Raw genomic sequence first — 24,683 nt, 5'->3', positions numbered from 1 at the left:
TGGTGGCGCCGTGGTTAAGAATCCGCCTGCCAATGCAATGCGGGGGACACGGGTTCGAGCCCTGGTCTGCGAAGATCCCACATGCCGTGCAGCAACTAAGCGCATGTGCCACAACGACGGAGCCTGCATTCTAGAGCCCGTGAGCCTCAACTACCGAAGCCCACGTGCCTACAGCCCATGCTCCGCAACAAGAGAAGCCACCGCGATGAGAAGCCCGCACACCGCAACCAAGAGTAGCCCCCGCTAGCCGCCAACTAGAGAAAGCCCGTGCACAGCAATGAGAGACCCAGTGCAGCCAAAAAAATAAATACGTAGAATAAATAAGTTCAAACAGTAAATAAATACATAAACATAAATTACAAAAAAAAAGAACACCTAATGCAGGTGGGACGGTGGGAGGGCCACTGTAGAGGTCATCTATGCTACATGTACAAGAACCCCGAGAGCACACCAATCGGTACCACACTTTTCACTGCTGTAGCCGATCGTTCCCCCTGTACTGCCACACTGTAGCACTCCCTTCCCTCATCTACTGCTATAGTCTCTTCGGAAGGTGTTTCAGAACTCTTGTTATGAGAGTGCCAGTTGAACTGTCCTCACTTCCTTCATTTATACCAGGATTGAAGACCTTGTGGTCCGAGATCCTGTCCAGAGAGCAAGCAGGCTAAGACTCTGTCTTTGTTGATGTATTTCATCAGCAAGGGCTCTACCCCCTCTCCTAGTTCATGGTGTGACGTGTTCTTGGCCTCTCGGGAAAGTGGGGAGAATGGAAAGGACCCTATATGAGAATGCTAGGCTTTGTAAAACATTTCAGGTTTTTAAAAATAAGACTCATTTTGTATTGGACTTATAACAGTCCTATGAAATACAAAGCGAGCCGAGAATCAGCGACAGGAAAGGCTCACCAGTAAGAATTACAACAGTCACCGCTTACCTCGTAGCATAGGGCACCGTCCGTGATCCTTAAGAAGAGTTAGTAGAAATGCCTTGCCCATCTTGCCCCTGAACCCCTTGAAAGGTACACGACTGCTGTGTTGGTGTTTAGGGGGAGCATCTCACTTACCAGGGACTGACTTCTCCCTTGATCCCTTTGTAGGGATGGAGACCTCCCCCCTGGTGATGAAAAATTCCCTGGGATTGCAACCTCCAAGCCAGACGTTTTGTGTGACACAAAGTCAAGAACTCCCCAAGTCCTGCAGTAGCAGAAACAGCCACATACTTGAGAGTAACCCACCATCTGAACTTGGGGACATTTCAGTGACAGCTCCAGTCCAGAGTGCCAGGCGTCTCCTGGCCCTGCCTCCAGCTCCAAGCCAGGGACAAATAGAGAGTAAGCACGTGGATGATATCAAAACCAAGCTTTCAAAGCCTCTGGATGCCTACCAGATCCCAACAGAGAACCAAGATCCTCCACTACTCCCTTTAGGAATCCCTGATATTCACCAGCCGCTGGCCTGCACCGATCCCCTCAGCCAAGAGGAGCAGCCTGGTTCTGAAAATGCTGATCTGGGAGAGAACAGCCGGAGTCGTCAGGACCTAGGGACACTTGAAAATGGGATTGAACCTAGCAGTGGTCTTGCAGACATTACTACACTGGCGGAGGATATTCACCTTCCCCAGCTCTTTAATCCTTTGAAAGATCTTGATCAATCCCAAGGTCCCAACGTGATCAAAGCTAAAGACACCAGAGCCATTAAGGTGAATCAGGTGCAGGAAAAGCCAAGTGTCATAAAGGTTCCCTCTGATCAACCCAGGAAGAACAAACAGAAAGCCTCTGAGCCTATCAGTGGCGCTCCCAAGGCCAAAATCCAGCCAAAGAATCCAGAGTGCCTGTTAGGGGGAGAAGTGGTTATATGCCACGCTGCAGTCAGTGACAGGGCTCCTGTGAACACGGCCAAGCACTCTCAAGGCAAACCTCAGAAAGCTGCATCCAGAAAGATCAGCAAAACTAAGAGCCACGGGCAGGAAAAGACCAAAAGGACCAGAGGGAGAAACAAGGCTGAAGAGAACAAGCAGTCAGGGAACAAAGTCAAGGCAGAAGAGAAGCCAGCAATCCCCCACACGAAGCGAAAGGAACACCAAACTGAGCTTCTCCAACAGAGCTTTCAAAAGCCTCGAACCTCCCTTGGCGTGCGCATGCTGGAGTCTGTGAAGGTTCTTCATGCGCTGGGGAAGAAGAATGAGACGAAAACTGGGCTCTCTTCCTGTCGGCTCTTGGGAAAGTCAAGCAACCCCAAAGACCCCCAGCCACCCCCAGCTATCCAGCCATGGCGGCATACCCCACGTGAGGGGAAGGGTCCTGAGAAAACGCAAGTCCAAGCCCAGAAACCAGACAGCAGTGCTGAAACAGAGTGTCCATCTCCAGCCCAGTATGAGCGGCCTCCTCCTGGGAAGGTCAAGTTGATACCTCTGCCTTTTTCTGCCTGGGACAAGCCTCAAGCTCGACCCGCTCCTCGGAGGCCACAGTCTCTGGCCTCACATCGGCCTGCTGGGGCTTACCGTGCCCAGCCTGGTTCTACTGACTCAGCTCAACCTGCTGCAGTCAATTCATCCCAGCCAGCTCCTGCCTCTTTGCCAGGCCCCGCCAAACCAGCTCAGCCAACTGTGACCAACCCAACCCAACCGGCTTGGACCAACCATACCCAGCCTCGTGTCCCTCAGTCTGCTGCTCCTAGGCCTGCACCCTCCAAAACTTCATCTGGCGCTCCTCTCCAGCGGGAGCCTGTTCCCCCTGCTGTGAATAAGCGCCAGTCCCCACCCAAGCTCCAAACCCAATTTCTACTCCAAGACTTCAGCAAGCAACGAGTTCCATGGAGGGAACCCAACGTGCCTGAGCCAGTCATGTCAAAGCCCATCGAACAAGAGCAGAGGCCAGAGCGAGAGGCCATGAAGAGGCGGGCTCAACAACAACGGGAGAATGCTGCCAGATACACCTCTTCGGGCAAGCTGCAATTTTTCACCGAGAGGGAAAACGAAATGGAAATTGCCGACTACTACGGATACGTCAAGTGAGAGCTGCTAGGATTCTTGGTGCCACCTTGGCTACCAGCTGTTCTTCCATACACAGGTAAGACAGGTATAGAACTGAATAAGTAAATGGAATACAATTAATAGACGAGTAACAAACCTTTCGAATTTTCAGATGCTGCTAACTGGGGCGTGAGAAAGGAAGGACTGAAAGTTGGATGGGAGAATGAAGGAAAGGGGTAAAAACTGAGCAAAGAGGAAGGAACTTGGCCCAGGGCTAGGAAGGCCAAAAGAGACGTATGGATTTAGGAAAGGAAGCAGGAGCGAGGATGAAACGGCAGAAGTAAAAAGCAGGGTCAGAGGTCTGGGTTGAAAGAACACAATTGGAGTAGAGTTGAAGGTGACAGAAGATGAGTCTAGGTTTACTAGGAGAAATAGAAAAAGTCTCTCGGGGACGCTGGCCTTAAGTCTCACAACCACCAGATAGGTATTTCAGAAAACAAGAGGTTCAGGACACATCTCTGAAAGGTCTGAGTTGCCTTATTCAGGTGTGACTGTAGTGGGGGAATAGGGAAATCTACCAGAGAAGTGGCTAGGGCTCAGAGTTATCCTAGGGGCAGCTGACGACAGGGGCAGAGCCAAGGGAACTGCTGGATCAGGAGGCCCACGAACAAATCAGGGGCATAGCCGCCTGTCACTTCCCTGCCAGGAAGGAAGCCAGGTATATTACTGTAACCAAGGCACACTGGGGTCTTTACTGTATGGAGAACTTGGCTCCTGCCCGCAATCCTACGGCTCGGCGTCATACACAGGAAGTAGGGCCTCTGTGCAACCAGAAATGGGAATGGGACTGAAGGAGATTCAGCCCACAAATATCCGACCACCAGCTTCCACCTCTGCAATCTGCCACCCTGTGTCTGCTCAACGCATCACAGAAACAAGTTTTCAAGGTGAGTATATAGACGGCAGAGAAAAGTTGAACAATGAGGTCAGCATTCAAAAATGGGGTCAAATCGACAGCTGGGAAGGGGTGTAGAGACAGGTAGAATTTAGATCCTGAGCCTTTAATAACCACTACCTTCTCTCAGTGCTCTCTGTTTTTAGACTCTATATGAGAACACCTAGGGCTTCCCTGGTGGCGCCTGCCAATGCAGGGGACACGGGTTCGAGCCCTGGTCTGCGAAGATCCCACATGCCGTGCAGCAACTAAGCGCATGTGCCACAACGACGGAGCCTGCATTCTAGAGCCCGTGAGCCTCAACTACCGAAGCCCACGTGCCTACAGCCCATGCTCCGCAACAAGAGAAGCCACCGCGATGAGATGCCCGCACACCGCAACCGAGAGTAGCCCCCGCTAGCCGCCAACTAGAGAAAGCCCGTGCACAGCAATGAGAGACCCAGTGCGGCCAAAAAAATAAATACGTAGAATAAATAAGTTCAAACAGTAAATAAATACATAAACATAAATTACAAAAAAAAAGAACACCTAATGCAGGTGGGAAGGTGGGAGGGCCACTGTAGAGGTCATCTATGCTACATGTACAAGAACCCCGAGAGCACACCGATCGGTACCACACTTTTCACTGCTGTAGCCGATCATTCCCCCTGTACTGCCACACTGTAGCACTCCCTTCCCTCATCTACTGCTATAGTCTCTTTGGAAGGTGTTTCAGAACTCTTGTTATGAGAGTGCCAGTTGAACTGTCCTCACTTCCTTCATTTATACCAGGATTGAAGACCTTGTGGTCCGAGATCCTGTCCAGAGAGCAAGCAGGCTAAGACTCTGTCTTTGTTGATGTATTTCATCAGAAAGGGCTCTACCCCCTCTCCTAGTTCATGGTGTGACGTGTTCTTGGCCTCTCGGGAAAGTGGGGAGAATGGAAAGGACCCTATATGAGAATGCTAGGCTCTGTAAAACATTTCAGGTTTTTAAAAATAAGACTCATTTTGTATTGGACTGACAACAGTCCTATGAAATACAAAGAAAGCCGAGAATCAGTGACAGGAAAGGATCACCAGTAAGAACTACAGCAGTCACCGCTTACCTCGTAGCATAGGGCACTGTCCGTGATCCTTAAGAAGAGTTAGTAGAAATGCCTTGCCCATCTTGCCCCTGAACCCCTTGAAAGGTACACGACTGCTGTGTTGGTGTTTAGGGGGAGCATCTCACTTACCAGGGACTGACTTCTCCCTTGATTCCTCTGTAGTGATGGAGACTTCCCCGCTGATGAAAAATTCCCTGGGATTGCAACCTCCAAGCCAGACAGCTTTCCTATGGAATGACAGAGAACTTGTCAAGGTGAAACACCAGTCTGCGGGAGAAAGGGAGGAAGAGAATGATGGAAATCGTTTCTGGGAAACTATTCTTACATTACGTGTTGTTTGTTCCCGGTAAATAAACTGAAATCTTCTTAACAGTAAAACAAAATCTAAACCACTAAAGCCAATAATACAGGAGTATAACTTTTGAAAAAAATTTCTTTGGCTGCGCAGCATGTGGGATCTTAGCTCCCCAACCAGGGATTGAACCCACGCCTGCTGCATTGGAAGCGCAGAGTCTTCACCACGGGACCACCGGGGAAGTCCCAGGACTATCACTTTTAAAGGAGAAGGTACAAACCCCTCGGTTCTATGAACTGGAGATTTTTAGTAAGAAGTCAATATATTTGTTGTTAGGCACATTTTATGTTAGGCTGTCTCCCTGCACAGGATGCAGGCGCCTTGAGAATGGAAGTCATATCCCTCTATAGTACGTCCCTCTTCTTTCTGCTTTGCAGTTTGCTGCTCCACTTGTTCAACCCCACCTAGTAATAACCTATACTTCCCTTGTTCCTGTTTTCCCATCTGGAAAACAGACAAAAGGCAACCAAACAACGCAAAGGTCTCAACAAATAAGGGATATCCAAAACCAGAGATGGCCAGAACTTCTGTACCCCTGATGAAATAGTCCTCATACAAAACCTGATAATCAAATTCCTTAATGCTAGGAATCACAGTGAAAAATAGTATCTGAACTGACTTCTGTCAGATGAGTGAGAACTAAGGTTAATTCAGTGTATCTGAAGCATAGAAAGTGAGGGCAAAAGTGGCACAAGATGGGGCTAGAGAAGCAGAGAGGATTCTAGACCACGCAGAGTCTTAAAGGCCAACAGTGTGTTTTCTATTCTCAAAACAATGCTTGTGAGCGATGTTTATGAGCAACGTTCCAACTTGCTTTGAAGGTTTCTTGTGTGAAGAGTGGATTGGAAGGAAACAAGATATATGGACACTAGTTAGGACCTAATCGCAACAGACAGGCAAGTTCAGTATTAGGAAGTTGAGGAAGAGCTGGCTGACAGATTCCAAAGAAATTCAGGAGATGAACTGAAGCGGGCTTAATGGGGTAGGAGATGGAGGAAAGGAAGGTCTTAGGGAATTCAAGGGTTTACTGCACACATGAGCAAAGTCTCAAAATTAATCATTTGAACGTACAGAGGCGGATCTCCCAAATGACACCGGTTAGGAAGCAACGGTACGCCCTTTAGAATTCCTAGAGACAACACAAATCAACTGTTTCGATGGAAAATTCGGCGGGACTCTTGATTTCCATGGGAATACAGAGAAAAGAGACACTGATCTGGCTTGCAGGTATATTTAGGAAGTTGTTAGCCGGACATCACCTACTAGTATCATGTAAGTAGGCCGTCCGAAGTAGGAAGCTTAGGGGAAAAACCTGGAGGAAAACTTAAAAGCTTAAGCCACACCTCTACACTACACCACCTTTCACAATTTCTTCTCAGATAAGCATCATCCCCATCAGTGAAGAAACTCGTACCTCATAATAGGAAAAACAGGCCTAAAGATTCAATGTGTGTCTTGGGAGGTCCCATCTATGCGATATCTTCCTGGGACCAGAAAAGGCCCCAGGAAGATCAATCTCTGCACCCCTGAAAGCTTACCACCAAGGAAAATGACTAGGTCCATAGATTTCCTCCCTCAAACCAGCTTACCTCACACATAGATCATTAGCAACTCCGCCCTTACTCACATTATCACAGTCACAAGAGTGGTTAGGGAGAAAAGCACTAACCAGGGGAACTAAAACAGAGGCAATCCAGGCCAAGCTGGGCTGGTGGCAGATATCTTGCTCCTTACGCTCGGGTGCATAATGCGACTCACCACAGTGCCTTTTTCACAGACCCTTTTGAACGTTTCTCCACAGAATCCAACAGCTCAAGTCAGTTCATGACGCTTCAAGGTCAACAATCGTCAAGAGAAAAACATGCAATATGTCTTACAATGTTGGATTCCTTACAAACAGGACAAGGAGATAACCATGTAGACAAAACCAGAGCATTTGAAAACATCTGTATTCTACAAACACACCAGTGAATGCTATAAATAAGGTACTATGACATAAAACAAAATGAAAACTAGATGTGAGACTGTTCTCTTCAGTGTACAGACTTCATGGCAGTTGCTGCACACTATCTAGCTACTTAGATCTTTAACTCTCTGTTCTGTTAATACCAAATGAGGCCCAAGTGTGTCAACCTGTTTCCCACAGAAACCAAAAAGTCTACATGCATCTCTTTTCTCCTGTGCCCTTTCACCTTACCTGCTCCCAATTCTCCACCAACGTCCTCCTCTTTCTCTAATTATTCTCCTCTTCATTTTGCTTGGCCTTGCCCCCAAGCATGCAAGACAGAGAGTCCTAGAGGTCCAAGATTCTAGAGTGGCTGTTTGCAAGGCGGAGGAGATTACAGTAGCTGCCACACTGTATATACTTCTGTGCAAAGAAAAAGGGACAGTGTTCAGAATGTCTCTCACATATAACAAGAGCTGGAGATGGCAGGATACCTGTGTGGCCCAAGGAACTAGAGCTAGCAAATTATGGGCCAAACAATTGCAACCAAAGGCTGGAAGAGGAAAGGTCTGCAACCAGCTCTGTCTCCTAGCTCTCTGGTATTTGCTGCCAACGGGCAGAGTCTATTTCGTGAAGCATCAAGCACTGAAAAGAAGACTCCTGCTGCTGGAAGTTGACAGGAAGTAACGTCCAATGCAAGATCAAGGCTTGTCCTCGAAGCAATGCCCATAATGGAAGAAAAAAAAAAAAGAGGAAGCGGAAGAGAAACGTTAAGTCGCAAGTCCAACCTGGCCCCCAGCCTAGCCCAGCCCAAGGAAGGTAGGAGTCAAGGAGAAGAAACTAAAAGAGAAGAGCCTTGGACCACAACATTCTCCACAAGGTACACTCAAGAAACTTCACCCTACTCTTGAACCAAGTTACAAAGAGAGCTTCTTAATCCCTACTTTGGCTCCTTAAAAGCTGCTATCAGTTCACTCATTAGACACATCTGATTTCAGAACAACTGTAATAGTTCAAACTAGATGGCTCTTTCCTTCCTAAGGATTATTAATTAAATAAGATCTATATAGCTCTAAGTATATGATACATAAAATAGAATACTCTGTAGAATATAAGTAACTCTTAGTTCAGTGTATTAATGAACGTCTGTAAGAAATGTGGCAATGATTTCCCTAATGGAAGAGCCTGGGGGAGGTAAATCTGTCTTCTAGGATTTCCTCCCCAGAGCTCAGAAACTCAGGTGTTGTTTTAGCTCTCCTACACTCTCTTCACCCAAGCCCGCCTTCCTGTTGGGGATCGGACCTCCCTATTGGCTCTCTCATACCTTTCAACTGCCTGCTTTGTGACATCACTCTCCTACCAAACCTACTACCACTTGGTAGAGCCTTGGGGTTTCCGTGGAGCTGTTTGGACCAGTAACCAGTGACCTCTGTACTGGACACGTGCGCCGTTCAGCTGCAGCCACTCAGACATCCTCTAGTGTTGTCTCCTCATCCCTTGTACCTGCAGTGGATGCTTCCTCTTCTCTGACCATGTCAGGTAAGAAAAGAAACTTTGGAAAGTTTTGCGTTCGATTTCTTTTGCCCCTAAATTGAGTAGGAGATTCAAAATAGCATGGAATAATGAGGGAAAGTATTGAACTACAAGTCTGGAGACCTAATTTCACTTTTGACTTTGACGTTTACTATCTGTGTGACTTTGGACAAATCACTGGCTGTCTCACAAAGCCTGTTGCTTTCCTTAACTGTTACGTTAGGATACCACATTGGGTTGATCACTCTGATCCCCTTCTTTTCCAGTATTGAGCCTTAAAGGGTACCCATGTAGAAAACGAAATCAGACACTTCTCAAGAGTGTTTCAACAGAAACATAGAAAAGCCAGGGGACATAGAAAACTAGCAATATATACCAAGATGTTTCATCTCTAATGGTCTCCCTCCACTAGGATTTCGACTAGTTGAAAAGAGAGAATAGGGAGAGAGGATGGAGAGTACTGGGCTCTACAGGGAGGCACAGAGTCGAGCGTAAGGAAGTTTAGGATGGTTTTCATTAGCACAGGCCAACAGGCACCAAGAGATGGGAGAAAATGTAAGAATGAAGAGGGAAAGCATAGAGGAGCTCTCAAGAAAAACGGAGTTTGCAATGGAATGCTGATGGGAACCAAAGATTTTCAATTAAAGCAGAAACAGCACAGAGGGAAACCTGCTCAGAGCAGGGCAAAACCAAGTTGATGGTAGCAAACCCTTACATTAACAGACTAAGAAGGAAAGTAAGGCCAGAACAGGGGATCACCGGGAAAGGCAGCTTATCAGAAAAGTCATACTCCGTTTTCTTTCTTTTATTGCCTCTCTGAATACAGTTGGCCACTTGACAGTTTTGAATATAAACATTTTAGAAATACGTTTTAGAAATGATGCCTCCTATAAACAAGCAACCACAGTGGTTATCTAGGGGGCTGCTTTTCAGTGTTTTATTCTTTCTAATTTTTAAACTAGGTAGACATTTCACCAATTCAACATTTTAAGTGATATCTTCTAAATTGAATCAGAAGGACTATTTTCCTTGGTGTGATATGTAGGTTCTAAGGCAAGGCTGCTTTTCATTTTTACAGTTATTTCCTTCCTAACACAGAGAGCACATTGATCAACAGCCATCGTTCGCTTGCAGATCTTAGCTACCGAAGAAGAAGAAGAAGAAGAAGAAAAAGTCAAGCCCCACATCTCTAATTCCCCCCACTTAGGGAATTCCCTGGCGGTCCAGTGCTTAGGACTCGGTGCTTTCACGGCCAGGGCCACGCGGCGCGGCCAAAGAAACAAAACAAACAAACATCCACGTTTATCGAAAACCATATTGTGGAGTCCTGTGGATTTTCTTACATTCGAAAATCTTTTTTAATTGGATTCTAGGCATGATGGTTTTTTGAGGTTTTGGGATGCCATCTTCTTGGATGCTGAAGATGATTCTAATCTAAGTTCTAGGATAAATCCAAAAACCTTCCTGATACATTTTAAGCTTCCTTTCTGCTTATTATATAAGCTATATTCATTGAAATATATATTTCTCCTAGGCTTAATACCTCTTACTTGCTGGGTAAAAATATGAAGGAGCACAATAATGAAACTCTTTTACACTTATTATTTTGCTGTCTGCTTCGTACCGGTTTTCATTGAAATACTTGTCTATATGTGTTGTGGCTACCTATACATGCACATTTATTGCATTCTGTTGCTTGTTATGCATTTTTTACTGACATACCTTCTCTGTCTGTATGCATTGGCTAGGAATTCATTCACCTCTATCACCTCCATCGTGTTTTCTGGTTAATAGTATTCACTAAAATAGAGTGGGCAAAATTCACTTTCATAATATTGCATGGATGGTACAGAATGCCATTTGTTAGTAAATTCATTAGGCTTCGATACTTGCCACATACCCCAGTTTTCATTAATATCTATGGATTTCTTTTTCGTTAACGTAATATGCTTGTCATGATTTTTCTTTGTCTTTCTAGAACTTATTGTATCTTCCTCCATATAAATCATACGCAATAGATCAGCTTATTCATCTATTAATTATTACTGCTATTATTATTGGTGGTGGTGTTATAACCACTTTATAGGTGAGTAATCTGAAGTAATCAGATAACTTTTCCCTTTCCAAAAGCACTTAAGAAATCCACTTTCGGGTAATCATTTTGAGGTAGGATGAGAAACCAGGCTTGAAGAGGGCAAAAATGACTCTTTCAATTCACCAGTTGGACTGAGCTGTACGTCACCTCTAGGTAATAGCGTGGGAACTGCACAAGCAAAGGGAGACACTGAAGACGACAATGGTAATAGCCGTACTGTTTTCTAATGGACAAAAAAAATGCCTATATTATAAGTTCTATTTCTCCTGCTTTCTGGCAGTATCATGCTCAGAGTGGAGTCCTGGCAAGGAAGTCAGGATACTTAGGTTCTGAAACCTGGTAATGATACTAACATAATGAGAGAACTTGAACAAGTCAACCCGACCTCTCTGAGCCTCAGTTTCCTTACTCACGAAATGAGACTGAGAACATCGAAGTTCTCTAAGGGCCTCCTAGTTCTAAAATGCTTCCAGTCTAGGAAATAGCATAGAAGTCAATACGAGTGCAGGCCGAAGGGAAAGACAGGGCAGGGAGAAGGTTGCTTCCAGCCTAGAGAACAATCTCTGAACCACACCACTTGGCTCTTCTGCCCGTCTGTGCCCAAGATGGGAGCACAGGCAGTTAATAGAGAAGAGTGGAAAACTGCTCAGTCCTTACAGCCATCATCAACTGTCTGATTTTGGGCTTCTCAGGAAGTAGTGATAGTAGAGGTGTCCTGATAGCAAGAACCTTCAGATGATGCCGTTCCTCAAACGTAGTGAGAATTTCTCAACCTCCCTGAGTTTTTCATGACCCTCTTGTTCTTACAGAAAATTTCCAACATCCATCTCTACTTGGAACTCTAAATTCTCTGCAGCATTCTCCTCCTGTGGTGAGCAATGCAACTTCCCTAACACGAAGTGTCTGCAACTTCTCCAGAGTCTCTGCCCCTGCCGTCAGTTCGGCATCGGCTACTGGTACCCCTTTCCAGACACTCATGGGTAGTGCCTACCTTTACCAACATTCTAGCACGACTATGTTATCTGGAGTTACTGACCACAGCCAGATCTCCACTTCAGCTGCTTCCTATCCAGGTGTTCTTGAGTGGGACATCACAGCAAGCACTGAAAAGAATTCTTCTTCACTCGGAGACTTTACTCTGGCACTCACTGACCGCCACACAGCTGCCTCCTCCATGTTTCTGGCAGCCCAGGATGATAAAACTTCAGACGCCAAGAACATGGTCCCTCTACATCCATCGCTTTCTGCCAGCCTTGCTCAGGGAACACCATCTCAGATTCCAAATCAGGGGCAGAGCCGCCTGCCACTTCCCTGCCAGGAAGGGAGCCAGGTATATTACTATAACCAAGGCACACTGGGGTCTTTACTGTATGGAGAACTTGGCTCCTGCCCGCAATCCTACGGCTCGGCGTCATACACAGGAAGTCGGGCCTCTGGGCAACCAGAAATGGGAATGGGACTGAAGGAGATTCAGCCCACAAATATCCGACCACCAGCTTCCACCTCTGCAGTCTGCCACCCTGTGTCTGCTCAACGCATCACAGAAACAAGTTTTCAAGGTGAGTATAACAAACGCCAGAGAAAGTTGAAGAATGAGGTCGGCATTCAAAAATGGGGTCAAATCGACAGCTGGGAAGGGGTGTAGAGGCAGGTAGAATTTAGATCCTGAGCCTTTAATAACCACTACCTTCGCTCAGTGCCCTCTGTTTTTAGACTCTCTATGAGAACACCTAGGGCTTCCCTGGTGGCGCCGTGGTTAAGAATCCGCCTGCCAATGCAATGCGGGGGACACGGGTTCGAGCCCTGGTCTGCGAAGATCCCACATGCCGTGCAGCAACTAAGCGCATGTGCCACAACGACGGAGCCTGCATTCTAGAGCCCGTGAGCCTCAACTACCGAAGCCCACGTGCCTACAGCCCATGCTCCGCAACAAGAGAAGCCACCGCGATGAGAAGCCCGCACACCGCAACCAAGAGTAGCCCCCGCTAGCCGCCAACTAGAGAAAGCCCGTGCACAGCAATGAGAGACCCAGTGCAGCCAAAAAAATAAATACGTAGAATAAATAAGTTCAAACAGTAAATAAATACATAAACATAAATTACAAAAAAAAAGAACACCTAATGCAGGTGGGACGGTGGGAGGGCCACTGTAGAGGTCATCTATGCTACATGTACAAGAACCCCGAGAGCACACCAATCGGTACCACACTTTTCACTGCTGTAGCCGATCGTTCCCCCTGTACTGCCACACTGTAGCACTCCCTTCCCTCATCTACTGCTATAGTCTCTTCGGAAGGTGTTTCAGAACTCTTGTTATGAGAGTGCCAGTTGAACTGTCCTCACTTCCTTCATTTATACCAGGATTGAAGACCTTGTGGTCCGAGATCCTGTCCAGAGAGCAAGCAGGCTAAGACTCTGTCTTTGTTGATGTATTTCATCAGCAAGGGCTCTACCCCCTCTCCTAGTTCATGGTGTGACGTGTTCTTGGCCTCTCGGGAAAGTGGGGAGAATGGAAAGGACCCTATATGAGAATGCTAGGCTTTGTAAAACATTTCAGGTTTTTAAAAATAAGACTCATTTTGTATTGGACTTATAACAGTCCTATGAAATACAAAGCGAGCCGAGAATCAGCGACAGGAAAGGCTCACCAGTAAGAATTACAACAGTCACCGCTTACCTCGTAGCATAGGGCACCGTCCGTGATCCTTAAGAAGAGTTAGTAGAAATGCCTTGCCCATCTTGCCCCTGAACCCCTTGAAAGGTACACGACTGCTGTGTTGGTGTTTAGGGGGAGCATCTCACTTACCAGGGACTGACTTCTCCCTTGATCCCTTTGTAGGGATGGAGACCTCCCCCCTGGTGATGAAAAATTCCCTGGAATTGCAACCTCCAAGCCAGACGTTTTGTGTGACACAAAGTCAAGAACTCCCCAAGTCCTGCAGTAGCAGAAACAGCCACATACTTGAGAGTAACCCACCATCTGAACTTGGGGACATTTCAGTGACAGCTCCAGTCCAGAGTGCCAGGCGTCTCCTGGCCCTGCCTCCAGCTCCAAGCCAGGGACAAATAGAGAGTAAGCACGTGGATGATATCAAAACCAAGCTTTCAAAGCCTCTGGATGCCTACCAGATCCCAACAGAGAACCAAGATCCTCCACTACTCCCTTTAGGAATCCCTGATATTCACCAGCCGCTGGCCTGCACCGATCCCCTCAGCCAAGAGGAGCAGCCTGGTTCTGAAAATGCTGATCTGGGAGAGAACAGCCGGAGTCGTCAGGACCTAGGGACACTTGAAAATGGGATTGAACCTAGCAGTGGTCTTGCAGACATTACTACACTGGCGGAGGATATTCACCTTCCCCAGCTCTTTAATCCTTTGAAAGATCTTGATCAATCCCAAGGTCCCAACGTGATCAAAGCTAAAGACACCAGAGCCATTAAGGTGAATCCGGTGCAGGAAAAGCCAAGTGTCATAAAGGTTCCCTCTGATCAACCCAGGAAGAACAAACAGAAAGCCTCTGAGCCTATCAGTGGCGCTCCCAAGGCCAAAATCCAGCCAAAGAATCCAGAGTGCCTGTTAGGGGGAGAAGTGGTTATATGCCACGCTGCAGTCAGTGACAGGGCTCCTGTGAACACGGCCAAGCACTCTCAAGGCAAACCTCAGAAAGCTGCATCCAGAAAGATCAGCAAAACTAAGAGCCACGGGCAGGAAAAGACCAAAAGGACCAGAGGGAGAAACAAGGCTGAGGAGAACAAGCAGTCAGGGAACAAAGTCAAGGCAGAAGAGAAGCCAGCAATCCCCCACACGAAGCGAAAGGAACACCAAACTGAGCTTCTCCAACAGAGCTTTCAAAAGCCTCGAACCTCCCTTGGCGTGCGCATGCTGGAGTCTGTGAAGGTTCTTCATGCGCTGGGGAAGAAGAATGAGACGAAAACTGGGCTCTCTTCCTGTCGGCTCTTGGGAAAGTCAAGCAACCCCAAAGACCCCCAGCCACCCCCAGCTATCCAGCCATGGCGGCATACCCCACGTGAGGGGAAGGGTCCTGAGAAAACGCAAGTCCAGCCCAGAAAACCAGACAGCAGTGCTGAAACAGAGTGTCCGTCTCCAGCCCAGTATGAGCGGCCTCCTCCTGGGAAGGTCAAGTTGATACCTCTGCCTTTTTCTGCCTGGGACAAGCCTCAAGCTCGACCCGCTCCTCGGAGGCCACAGTCTCTGGCCTCACATCGGCCTGCTGGGGCTTACCGTGCCCAGCCTGGTTCTACTGACTCAGCTCAACCTGCTGCAGCCAATTCATCCCACCAGCCAGCTCCTGCCTCTTTGCCAGGCCCCGCCAAACCAGCTCAGCCAACTGTGACCAACCCAACCCAACCGGCTTGGACCAACCATACCCAGCCTCGTGTCCCTCAGTCTGCTGCTCCTAGGCCTGCACCCTCCAAAACTTCATCTGGCGCTCCTCTCCAGCGGGAGCCTGTTCCCCCTGCTGTGAATAAGCGCCAGTCCCCACCCAAGCTCCAAACCCAATTTCTACTCCAAGACTTCAGCAAGCAACGAGTTCCATGGAGGGAACCCAACGTGCCTGAGCCAGTCATGTCAAAGCCCATCGAACAAGAGCAGAGGCCAGAGCGAGAGGCCATGAAGAGGCGGGCTCAACAACAACGGGAGAATGCTGCCAGATACACCTCTTCGGGCAAGCTGCAATTTTTCACCGAGAGGGAAAACGAAATGGAAATTGCCGACTACTACGGATACGTCAAGTGAGAGCTGCTAGGATTCTTGGTGCCACCTTGGCTACCAGCTGTTCTTCCATACACAGGTAAGACAGGTATAGAACTGAATAAGTAAATGGAATACAATTAATAGACGAGTAACAAACCTTTCGAATTTTCAGATGCTGCTAACTGGGGCGTGAGAAAGGAAGGACTGAAAGTTGGATGGGAGAATGAAGGAAAGGGGTAAAAACTGAGCAAAGAGGAAGGAACTTGGCCCAGGGCTAGGAAGGCCAAAAGAGACGTATGGATTTAGGAAAGGAAGCAGGAGCGAGGATGAAACGGCAGAAGTAAAAAGCAGGGTCAGAGGTCTGGGTTGAAAGAACACAATTGGAGTAGAGTTGAAGGTGACAGAAGATGAGTCTAGGTTTACTAGGAGAAATAGAAAAAGTCTCTCGGGGACGCTGGCCTTAAGTCTCACAACCACCAGATAGGTATTTCAGAAAACAAGAGGTTCAGGACACATCTCTGAAAGGTCTGAGTTGCCTTATTCAGGTGTGACTGTAGTGGGGGAATAGGGAAATCTACCAGAGAAGTGGCTAGGGCTCAGAGTTATCCTAGGGGCAGCTGACGACAGGGGCAGAGCCAAGGGAACTGCTGGATCAGGAGGCCCACGAACAAATCAGGGGCATAGCCGCCTGCCACTTCCCTGCCAGGAAGGAAGCCAGGTATATTACTATAACCAAGGCACACTGGGGTCTTTACTGTATGGAGAACTTGGCTCCTGCCCGCAATCCTACGGCTCGGCGTCATACACAGGAAGTCGGGCCTCTGGGCAACCAGAAATGGGAATGGGACTGAAGGAGATTCAGCCCACAAATATCCGACCACCAGCTTCCACCTCTGCAGTCTGCCACCCTGTGTCTGCTCAACGCATCACAGAAACAAGTTTTCAAGGTGAGTATAACAAACGCCAGAGAAAGTTGAAGAATGAGGTCGGCATTCAAAAATGGGGTCAAATCGACAGCTGGGAAGGGGTGTAGAGGCAGGTAGAATTTAGATCCTGAGCCTTTAATAACCACTACCTTCGCTCAGTGCCCTCTGTTTTTAGACTCTCTATGAGAACACCTAGGGCTTCCCTGGTGGCGCCGTGGTTAAGAATCCGCCTGCCAATGCAATGCGGGGGACACGGGTTCGAGCCCTGGTCTGCGAAGATCCCACATGCCGTGCAGCAACTAAGCGCATGTGCCACAACGACGGAGCCTGCATTCTAGAGCCCGTGAGCCTCAACTACCGAAGCCCACGTGCCTACAGCCCATGCTCCGCAACAAGAGAAGCCACCGCGATGAGAAGCCCGCACACCGCAACCAAGAGTAGCCCCCGCTAGCCGCCAACTAGAGAAAGCCCGTGCACAGCAATGAGAGACCCAGTGCAGCCAAAAAAATAAATACGTAGAATAAATAAGTTCAAACAGTAAATAAATACATAAACATAAATTACAAAAAAAAGAACACCTAATGCAGGTGGGACGGTGGGAGGGCCACTGTAGAGGTCATCTATGCTACATGTACAAGAACCCCGAGAGCACACCATCGGTACCACACTTTCACTGCTGTAGCCGATCGTTCCCCCTGTACTGCCACACTGTAGCACTCCCTTCCCTCATCTACTGCTATAGTCTCTTCGGAAGGTGTTTCAGAACTCTTGTTATGAGAGTGCCAGTTGAACTGTCCTCACTTCCTTCATTTATACCAGGATTGAAGACCTTGTGGTCCGAGATCCTGTCCAGAGAGCAAGCAGGCTAAGACTCTGTCTTTGTTGATGTATTTCATCAGCAAGGGCTCTACCCCCTCTCCTAGTTCATGGTGTGACGTGTTCTTGGCCTCTCGGGAAAGTGGGGAGAATGGAAAGGACCCTATATGAGAATGCTAGGCTTTGTAAAACATTTCAGGTTTTTAAAAATAAGACTCATTTTGTATTGGACTTATAACAGTCCTATGAAATACAAAGCGAGCCGAGAATCAGCGACAGGAAAGGCTCACCAGTAAGAATTACAACAGTCACCGCTTACCTCGTAGCATAGGGCACCGTCCGTGATCCTTAAGAAGAGTTAGTAGAAATGCCTTGCCCATCTTGCCCCTGAACCCCTTGAAAGGTACACGACTGCTGTGTTGGTGTTTAGGGGGAGCATCTCACTTACCAGGGACTGACTTCTCCCTTGATCCCTTTGTAGGGATGGAGACCTCCCCCCTGGTGATGAAAAATTCCCTGGGATTGCAACCTCCAAGCCAGACGTTTTGTGTGACACAAAGTCAAGAACTCCCCAAGTCCTGCAGTAGCAGAAACAGCCACATACTTGAGAGTAACCCACCATCTGAACTTGGGGACATTTCAGTGACAGCTCCAGTCCAGAGTGCCAGGCGTCTCCTGGCCCTGCCTCCAGCTCCAAGCCAGGGACAAATAGAGAGTAAGCACGTGGATGATATCAAAACCAAGCTTTCAAAGCCTCTGGATGCCTACCAGATCCCAACAGAGAACCAAGATCCTCCACTACTCCCTTTAGGAATCCCTGATATTCACCAGCCGCTGGCCTGCACCGATCCCCTCAGCCAAGAGGAGCAGCCTGGTTCTGAAAATGCTGATCTGGGAGAGAACAGCCGGAGTCGTCAGGACCTAGGGACACTTGAAAATGGGATTGAACCTAGCAGTGGTCTTGCAGACATTACTACACTGGCGGAGGATATTCACCTTCCCCAGCTCTTTAATCCTTTGAAAGATCTTGATCAATCCCAAGGTCCCAACGTGATCAAAGCTAAAGACACCAGAGCCATTAAGGGTGAATCCGGTGCAGGAAAAGCCAAGTGTCATAAAGGTTCCCTCTGATCAACCCAGGAAGAACAAACAGAAAGCCTCTGAGCCTATCAGTGGCGCTCCCAAGGCCAAAATCCAGCCAAAGAATCCAGAGTGCCTGTTAGGGGGAGAAGTGGTTATATGCCACGCTGCAGTCAGTGACAGGGCTCCTGTGAACACGGCCAAGCACTCTCAAGGCAAACCTCAGAAAGCTGCATCCAGAAAGATCAGCAAAACTAAGAGCCACGGGCAGGAAAAGACCAAAAGGACCAGAGGGAGAAACAAGGCTGAGGAGAACAAGCAGTCAGGGAACAAAGTCAAGGCAGAAGAGAAGCCAGCAATCCCCCACACGAAGCGAAAGGAACACCAAACTGAGCTTCTCCAACAGAGCTTTCAAAAGCCTCGAACCTCCCTTGGCGTGCGCATGCTGGAGTCTGTGAAGTTCTTCATGCGCTGGGGAAGAAGAATGAGACGAAAACTGGGCTCTCTTCCTGTCGGCTCTTGGGAAAGTCAAGCAACCCCAAAGACCCCCAGCCACCCCCAGCTATCCAGCCATGGCGGCATACCCCACGTGAGGGGAAGGGTCCTGAGAAAACGCAAGTCCAAGCCCAGAAACCAGACAGCAGTGCTGAAACAGAGTGTCCGTCTCCAGCCCAGTATGAGCGGCCTCCTCCTGGGAAGGTCAAGTTGATACCTCTGCCTTTTTCTGCCTGGGACAAGCCTCAAGCTCGACCCGCTCCTCGGAGGCCACAGTCTCTGGCCTCACATCGGCCTGCTGGGGCTTACCGTGCCCAGCCTGGTTCTACTGACTCAGCTCAACCTGCTGCAGCCAATTCATCCCACCAGCCAGCTCCTGCCTCTTTGCCAGGCCCCGCCAAACCAGCTCAGCCAACTGTGACCAACCCAACCCAACCGGCTTGGACCAACCATACCCAGCCTCGTGTCCCTCAGTCTGCTGCTCCTAGGCCTGCACCCTCCAAAACTTCATCTGGCGCTCCTCTCCAGCGGGAGCCTGTTCCCCCTGCTGTGAATAAGCGCCAGTCCCCACCCAAGCTCCAAACCCAATTTCTACTCCAAGACTTCAGCAAGCAACGAGTTCCATGGAGGGAACCCAACGTGCCTGAGCCAGTCATGTCAAAGCCCATCGAACAAGAGCAGAGGCCAGAGCGAGAGGCCATGAAGAGGCGGGCTCAACAACAACGGGAGAATGCTGCCAGATACACCTCTTCGGGCAAGCTGCAATTTTTCACCGAGAGGGAAAACGAAATGGAAATTGCCGACTACTACGGATACGTCAAGTGAGAGCTGCTAGGATTCTTGGTGCCACCTTGGCTACCAGCTGTTCTTCCATACACAGGTAAGACAGGTATAGAACTGAATAAGTAAATGGAATACAATTAATAGACGAGTAACAAACCTTTCGAATTTTCAGATGCTGCTAACTGGGGCGTGAGAAAGGAAGGACTGAAAGTTGGATGGGAGAATGAAGGAAAGGGGTAAAAACTGAGCAAAGAGGAAGGAACTTGGCCCAGGGCTAGGAAGGCCAAAAGAGACGTATGGATTTAGGAAAGGAAGCAGGAGCGAGGATGAAACGGCAGAAGTAAAAAGCAGGGTCAGAGGTCTGGGTTGAAAGAACACAATTGGAGTAGAGTTGAAGGTGACAGAAGATGAGTCTAGGTTTACTAGGAGAAATAGAAAAAGTCTCTCGGGGACGCTGGCCTTAAGTCTCACAACCACCAGATAGGTATTTCAGAAAACAAGAGGTTCAGGACACATCTCTGAAAGGTCTGAGTTGCCTTATTCAGGTGTGACTGTAGTGGGGGAATAGGGAAATCTACCAGAGAAGTGGCTAGGGCTCAGAGTTATCCTAGGGGCAGCTGACGACAGGGGCAGAGCCAAGGGAACTGCTGGATCAGGAGGCCCACGAACAAATCAGGGGCATAGCCGCCTGCCACTTCCCTGCCAGGAAGGAAGCCAGGTATATTACTATAACCAAGGCACACTGGGGTCTTTACTGTATGGAGAACTTGGCTCCTGCCCGCAATCCTACGGCTCGGCGTCATACACAGGAAGTCGGGCCTCTGGGCAACCAGAAATGGGAATGGGACTGAAGGAGATTCAGCCCACAAATATCCGACCACCAGCTTCCACCTCTGCAGTCTGCCACCCTGTGTCTGCTCAACGCATCACAGAAACAAGTTTTCAAGGTGAGTATAACAAACGCCAGAGAAAGTTGAAGAATGAGGTCGGCATTCAAAAATGGGGTCAAATCGACAGCTGGGAAGGGGTGTAGAGGCAGGTAGAATTTAGATCCTGAGCCTTTAATAACCACTACCTTCGCTCAGTGCCCTCTGTTTTTAGACTCTCTATGAGAACACCTAGGCTTCCCTGGTGGCGCCGTGGTTAAGAATCCGCCTGCCAATGCAATGCGGGGGACACGGGTTCGAGCCCTGGTCTGCGAAGATCCCACATGCCGTGCAGCAACTAAGCGCATGTGCCACAACGACGGAGCCTGCATTCTAGAGCCCGTGAGCCTCAACTACCGAAGCCCACGTGCCTACAGCCCATGCTCCGCAACAAGAGAAGCCACCGCGATGAGAAGCCCGCACACCGCAACCAAGAGTAGCCCCCGCTAGCCGCCAACTAGAGAAAGCCGTGCACAGCAATGAGAGACCCAGTGCAGCCAAAAAAATAAATACGTAGAATAAATAAGTTCAAACAGTAAATAAATACATAAACATAAATTACAAAAAAAAAGAACACCTAATGCAGGTGGGACGGTGGGAGGGCCACTGTAGAGGTCATCTATGCTACATGTACAAGAACCCCGAGAGCACACCAATCGGTACCACACTTTTCACTGCTGTAGCCGATCGTTCCCCCTGTACTGCCACACTGTAGCACTCCCTTCCCTCATCTACTGCTATAGTCTCTTCGGAAGGTGTTTCAGAACTCTTGTTATGAGAGTGCCAGTTGAACTGTCCTCACTTCCTTCATTTATACCAGGATTGAAGACCTTGTGGTCCGAGATCCTGTCCAGAGAGCAAGCAGGCTAAGACTCTGTCTTTGTTGATGTATTTCATCAGCAAGGGCTCTACCCCTCTCCTAGTTCATGGTGTGACGTGTTCTTGGCCTCTCGGGAAAGTGGGGAGAATGGAAAGGACCCTATATGAGAATGCTAGGCTTTGTAAAACATTTCAGGTTTTTAAAAATAAGACTCATTTTGTATTGGACTTATAACAGTCCTATGAAATACAAAGCGAGCCGAGAATCAGCGACAGGAAAGGCTCACCAGTAAGAATTACAACAGTCACCGCTTACCTCGTAGCATAGGGCACCGTCCGTGATCCTTAAGAAGAGTTAGTAGAAATGCCTTGCCCATCTTGCCCCTGAACCCCTTGAAAGGTACACGACTGCTGTGTTGGTGTTTAGGGGGAGCATCTCACTTACCAGGGACTGACTTCTCCTTGATCCCTTTGTAGGGATGGAGACCTCCCCCCTGGTGATGAAAAATTCCCTGGGATTGCAACCTCCAAGCCAGACGTTTTGTGTGACACAAAGTCAAGAACTCCCCAAGTCCTGCAGTAGCAGAAACAGCCACATACTTGAGAGTAACCCACCATCTGAACTTGGGGACATTTCAGTGACAGCTCCAGTCCAGAGTGCCAGGCGTCTCCTGGCCCTGCCTCCAGCTCCAAGCCAGGGACAAATAGAGAGTAAGCACGTGGATGATATCAAAACCAAGCTTTCAAAGCCTCTGGATGCCTACCAGATCCCAACAGAGAACCAAGATCCTCCACTACTCCCTTTAGGAATCCCTGATATTCACCAGCCGCTGGCCTGCACCGATCCCTCAGCCAAGAGGAGCAGCCTGGTTCTGAAAATGCTGATCTGGGAGAGAACAGCCGGAGTCGTCAGGACCTAGGGACACTTGAAAATGGGATTGAACCTAGCAGTGGTCTTGCAGACATTACTACACTGGCGGAGGATATTCACCTTCCCCAGCTCTTTAATCCTTTGAAAGATCTTGATCAATCCAAGGTCCCAACGTGATCAAAGCTAAAGACACCAGAGCCATTAAGGTGAATCCGGTGCAGGAAAAGCCAAGTGTCATAAAGGTTCCCTCTGATCAACCCAGGAAGAACAAACAGAAAGCCTCTGAGCCTATCAGTGGCGCTCCCAAGGCCAAAATCCAGCCAAAGAATCCAGAGTGCCTGTTAGGGGGAGAAGTGGTTATATGCCACGCTGCAGTCAGTGACAGGGCTCCTGTGAACACGGCCAAGCACTCTCAAGGCAAACCTCAGAAAGCTGCATCCAGAAAGATCAGCAAAACTAAGAGCCACGGGCAGGAAAAGACCAAAAGGGACCAGAGGGAGAAACAAGGCTGAGGAGAACAAGCAGTCAGGGAACAAAGTCAAGGCAGAAGAGAAGCCAGCAATCCCCCACACGAAGCGAAAGGAACACCAAACTGAGCTTCTCCAACAGAGCTTTCAAAAGCCTCGAACCTCCCTTGGCGTGCGCATGCTGGAGTCTGTGAAGGTTCTTCATGCGCTGGGGAAGAAGAATGAGACGAAAACTGGGCTCTCTTCCTGTCGGCTCTTGGGAAAGTCAAGCAACCCCAAAGACCCCCAGCCACCCCCAGCTATCCAGCCATGGCGGCATACCCCACGTGAGGGGAAGGGTCCTGAGAAAACGCAAGTCCAAGCCCAGAAACCAGACAGCAGTGCTGAAACAGAGTGTCCGTCTCCAGCCCAGTATGAGCGGCCTCCTCCTGGGAAGGTCAAGTTGATACCTCTGCCTTTTTCTGCCTGGGACAAGCCTCAAGCTCGACCCGCTCCTCGGAGGCCACAGTCTCTGGCCTCACATCGGCCTGCTGGGGCTTACCGTGCCCAGCCTGGTTCTACTGACTCAGCTCAACCTGCTGCAGCCAATTCATCCCACCAGCCAGCTCCTGCCTCTTTGCCAGGCCCCGCCAAACCAGCTCAGCCAACTGTGACCAACCCAACCCAACCGGCTTGGACCAACCATACCCAGCCTCGTGTCCCTCAGTCTGCTGCTCCTAGGCCTGCACCTCCAAAACTTCATCTGGCGCTCCTCTCCAGCGGGAGCCTGTTCCCCCTGCTGTGAATAAGCGCCAGTCCCCACCCAAGCTCCAAACCCAATTTCTACTCCAAGACTTCAGCAAGCAACGAGTTCCATGGAGGGAACCCAACGTGCCTGAGCCAGTCATGTCAAAGCCCATCGAACAAGAGCAGAGGCCAGAGCGAGAGGCCATGAAGAGGCGGGCTCAACAACAACGGGAGAATGCTGCCAGATACACCTCTTCGGGCAAGCTGCAATTTTTCACCGAGAGGGAAAACGAAATGGAAATTGCCGACTACTACGGATACGTCAAGTGAGAGCTGCTAGGATTCTTGGTGCCACCTTGGCTACCAGCTGTTCTTCCATACACAGGTAAGACAGGTATAGAACTGAATAAGTAAATGGAATACAATTAATAGACGAGTAACAAACCTTTCGAATTTTCAGATGCTGCTAACTGGGGCGTGAGAAAGGAAGGACTGAAAGTTGGATGGGAGAATGAAGGAAAGGGGTAAAAACTGAGCAAAGAGGAAGGAACTTGGCCCAGGGCTAGGAAGGCCAAAAGAGACGTATGGATTTAGGAAAGGAAGCAGGAGCGAGGATGAAACGGCAGAAGTAAAAAGCAGGGTCAGAGGTCTGGGTTGAAAGAACACAATTGGAGTAGAGTTGAAGGTGACAGAAGATGAGTCTAGGTTTACTAGGAGAAATAGAAAAAGTCTCTCGGGGACGCTGGCCTTAAGTCTCACAACCACCAGATAGGTATTTCAGAAAACAAGAGGTTCAGGACACATCTCTGAAAGGTCTGAGTTGCCTTATTCAGGTGTGACTGTAGTGGGGGAATAGGGAAATCTACCAGAGAAGTGGCTAGGGCTCAGAGTTATCCTAGGGGCAGCTGACGACAGGGGCAGAGCCAAGGGAACTGCTGGATCAGGAGGCCCACGAACAAATCAGGGGCATAGCCGCCTGCCACTTCCCTGCCAGGAAGGAAGCCAGGTATATTACTATAACCAAGGCACACTGGGGTCTTTACTGTATGGAGAACTTGGCTCCTGCCCGCAATCCTACGGCTCGGCGTCATACACAGGAAGTCGGGCCTCTGGGCAACC

This window comes from Balaenoptera borealis, assembly GCF_965194805.1.
Source record: "Balaenoptera borealis genome assembly, chromosome: 15".
NCBI classification, from domain to species: Eukaryota; Metazoa; Chordata; class Mammalia; order Artiodactyla; family Balaenopteridae; genus Balaenoptera; species Balaenoptera borealis.
Note: the sequence above shows the minus strand (reverse complement) of the source record.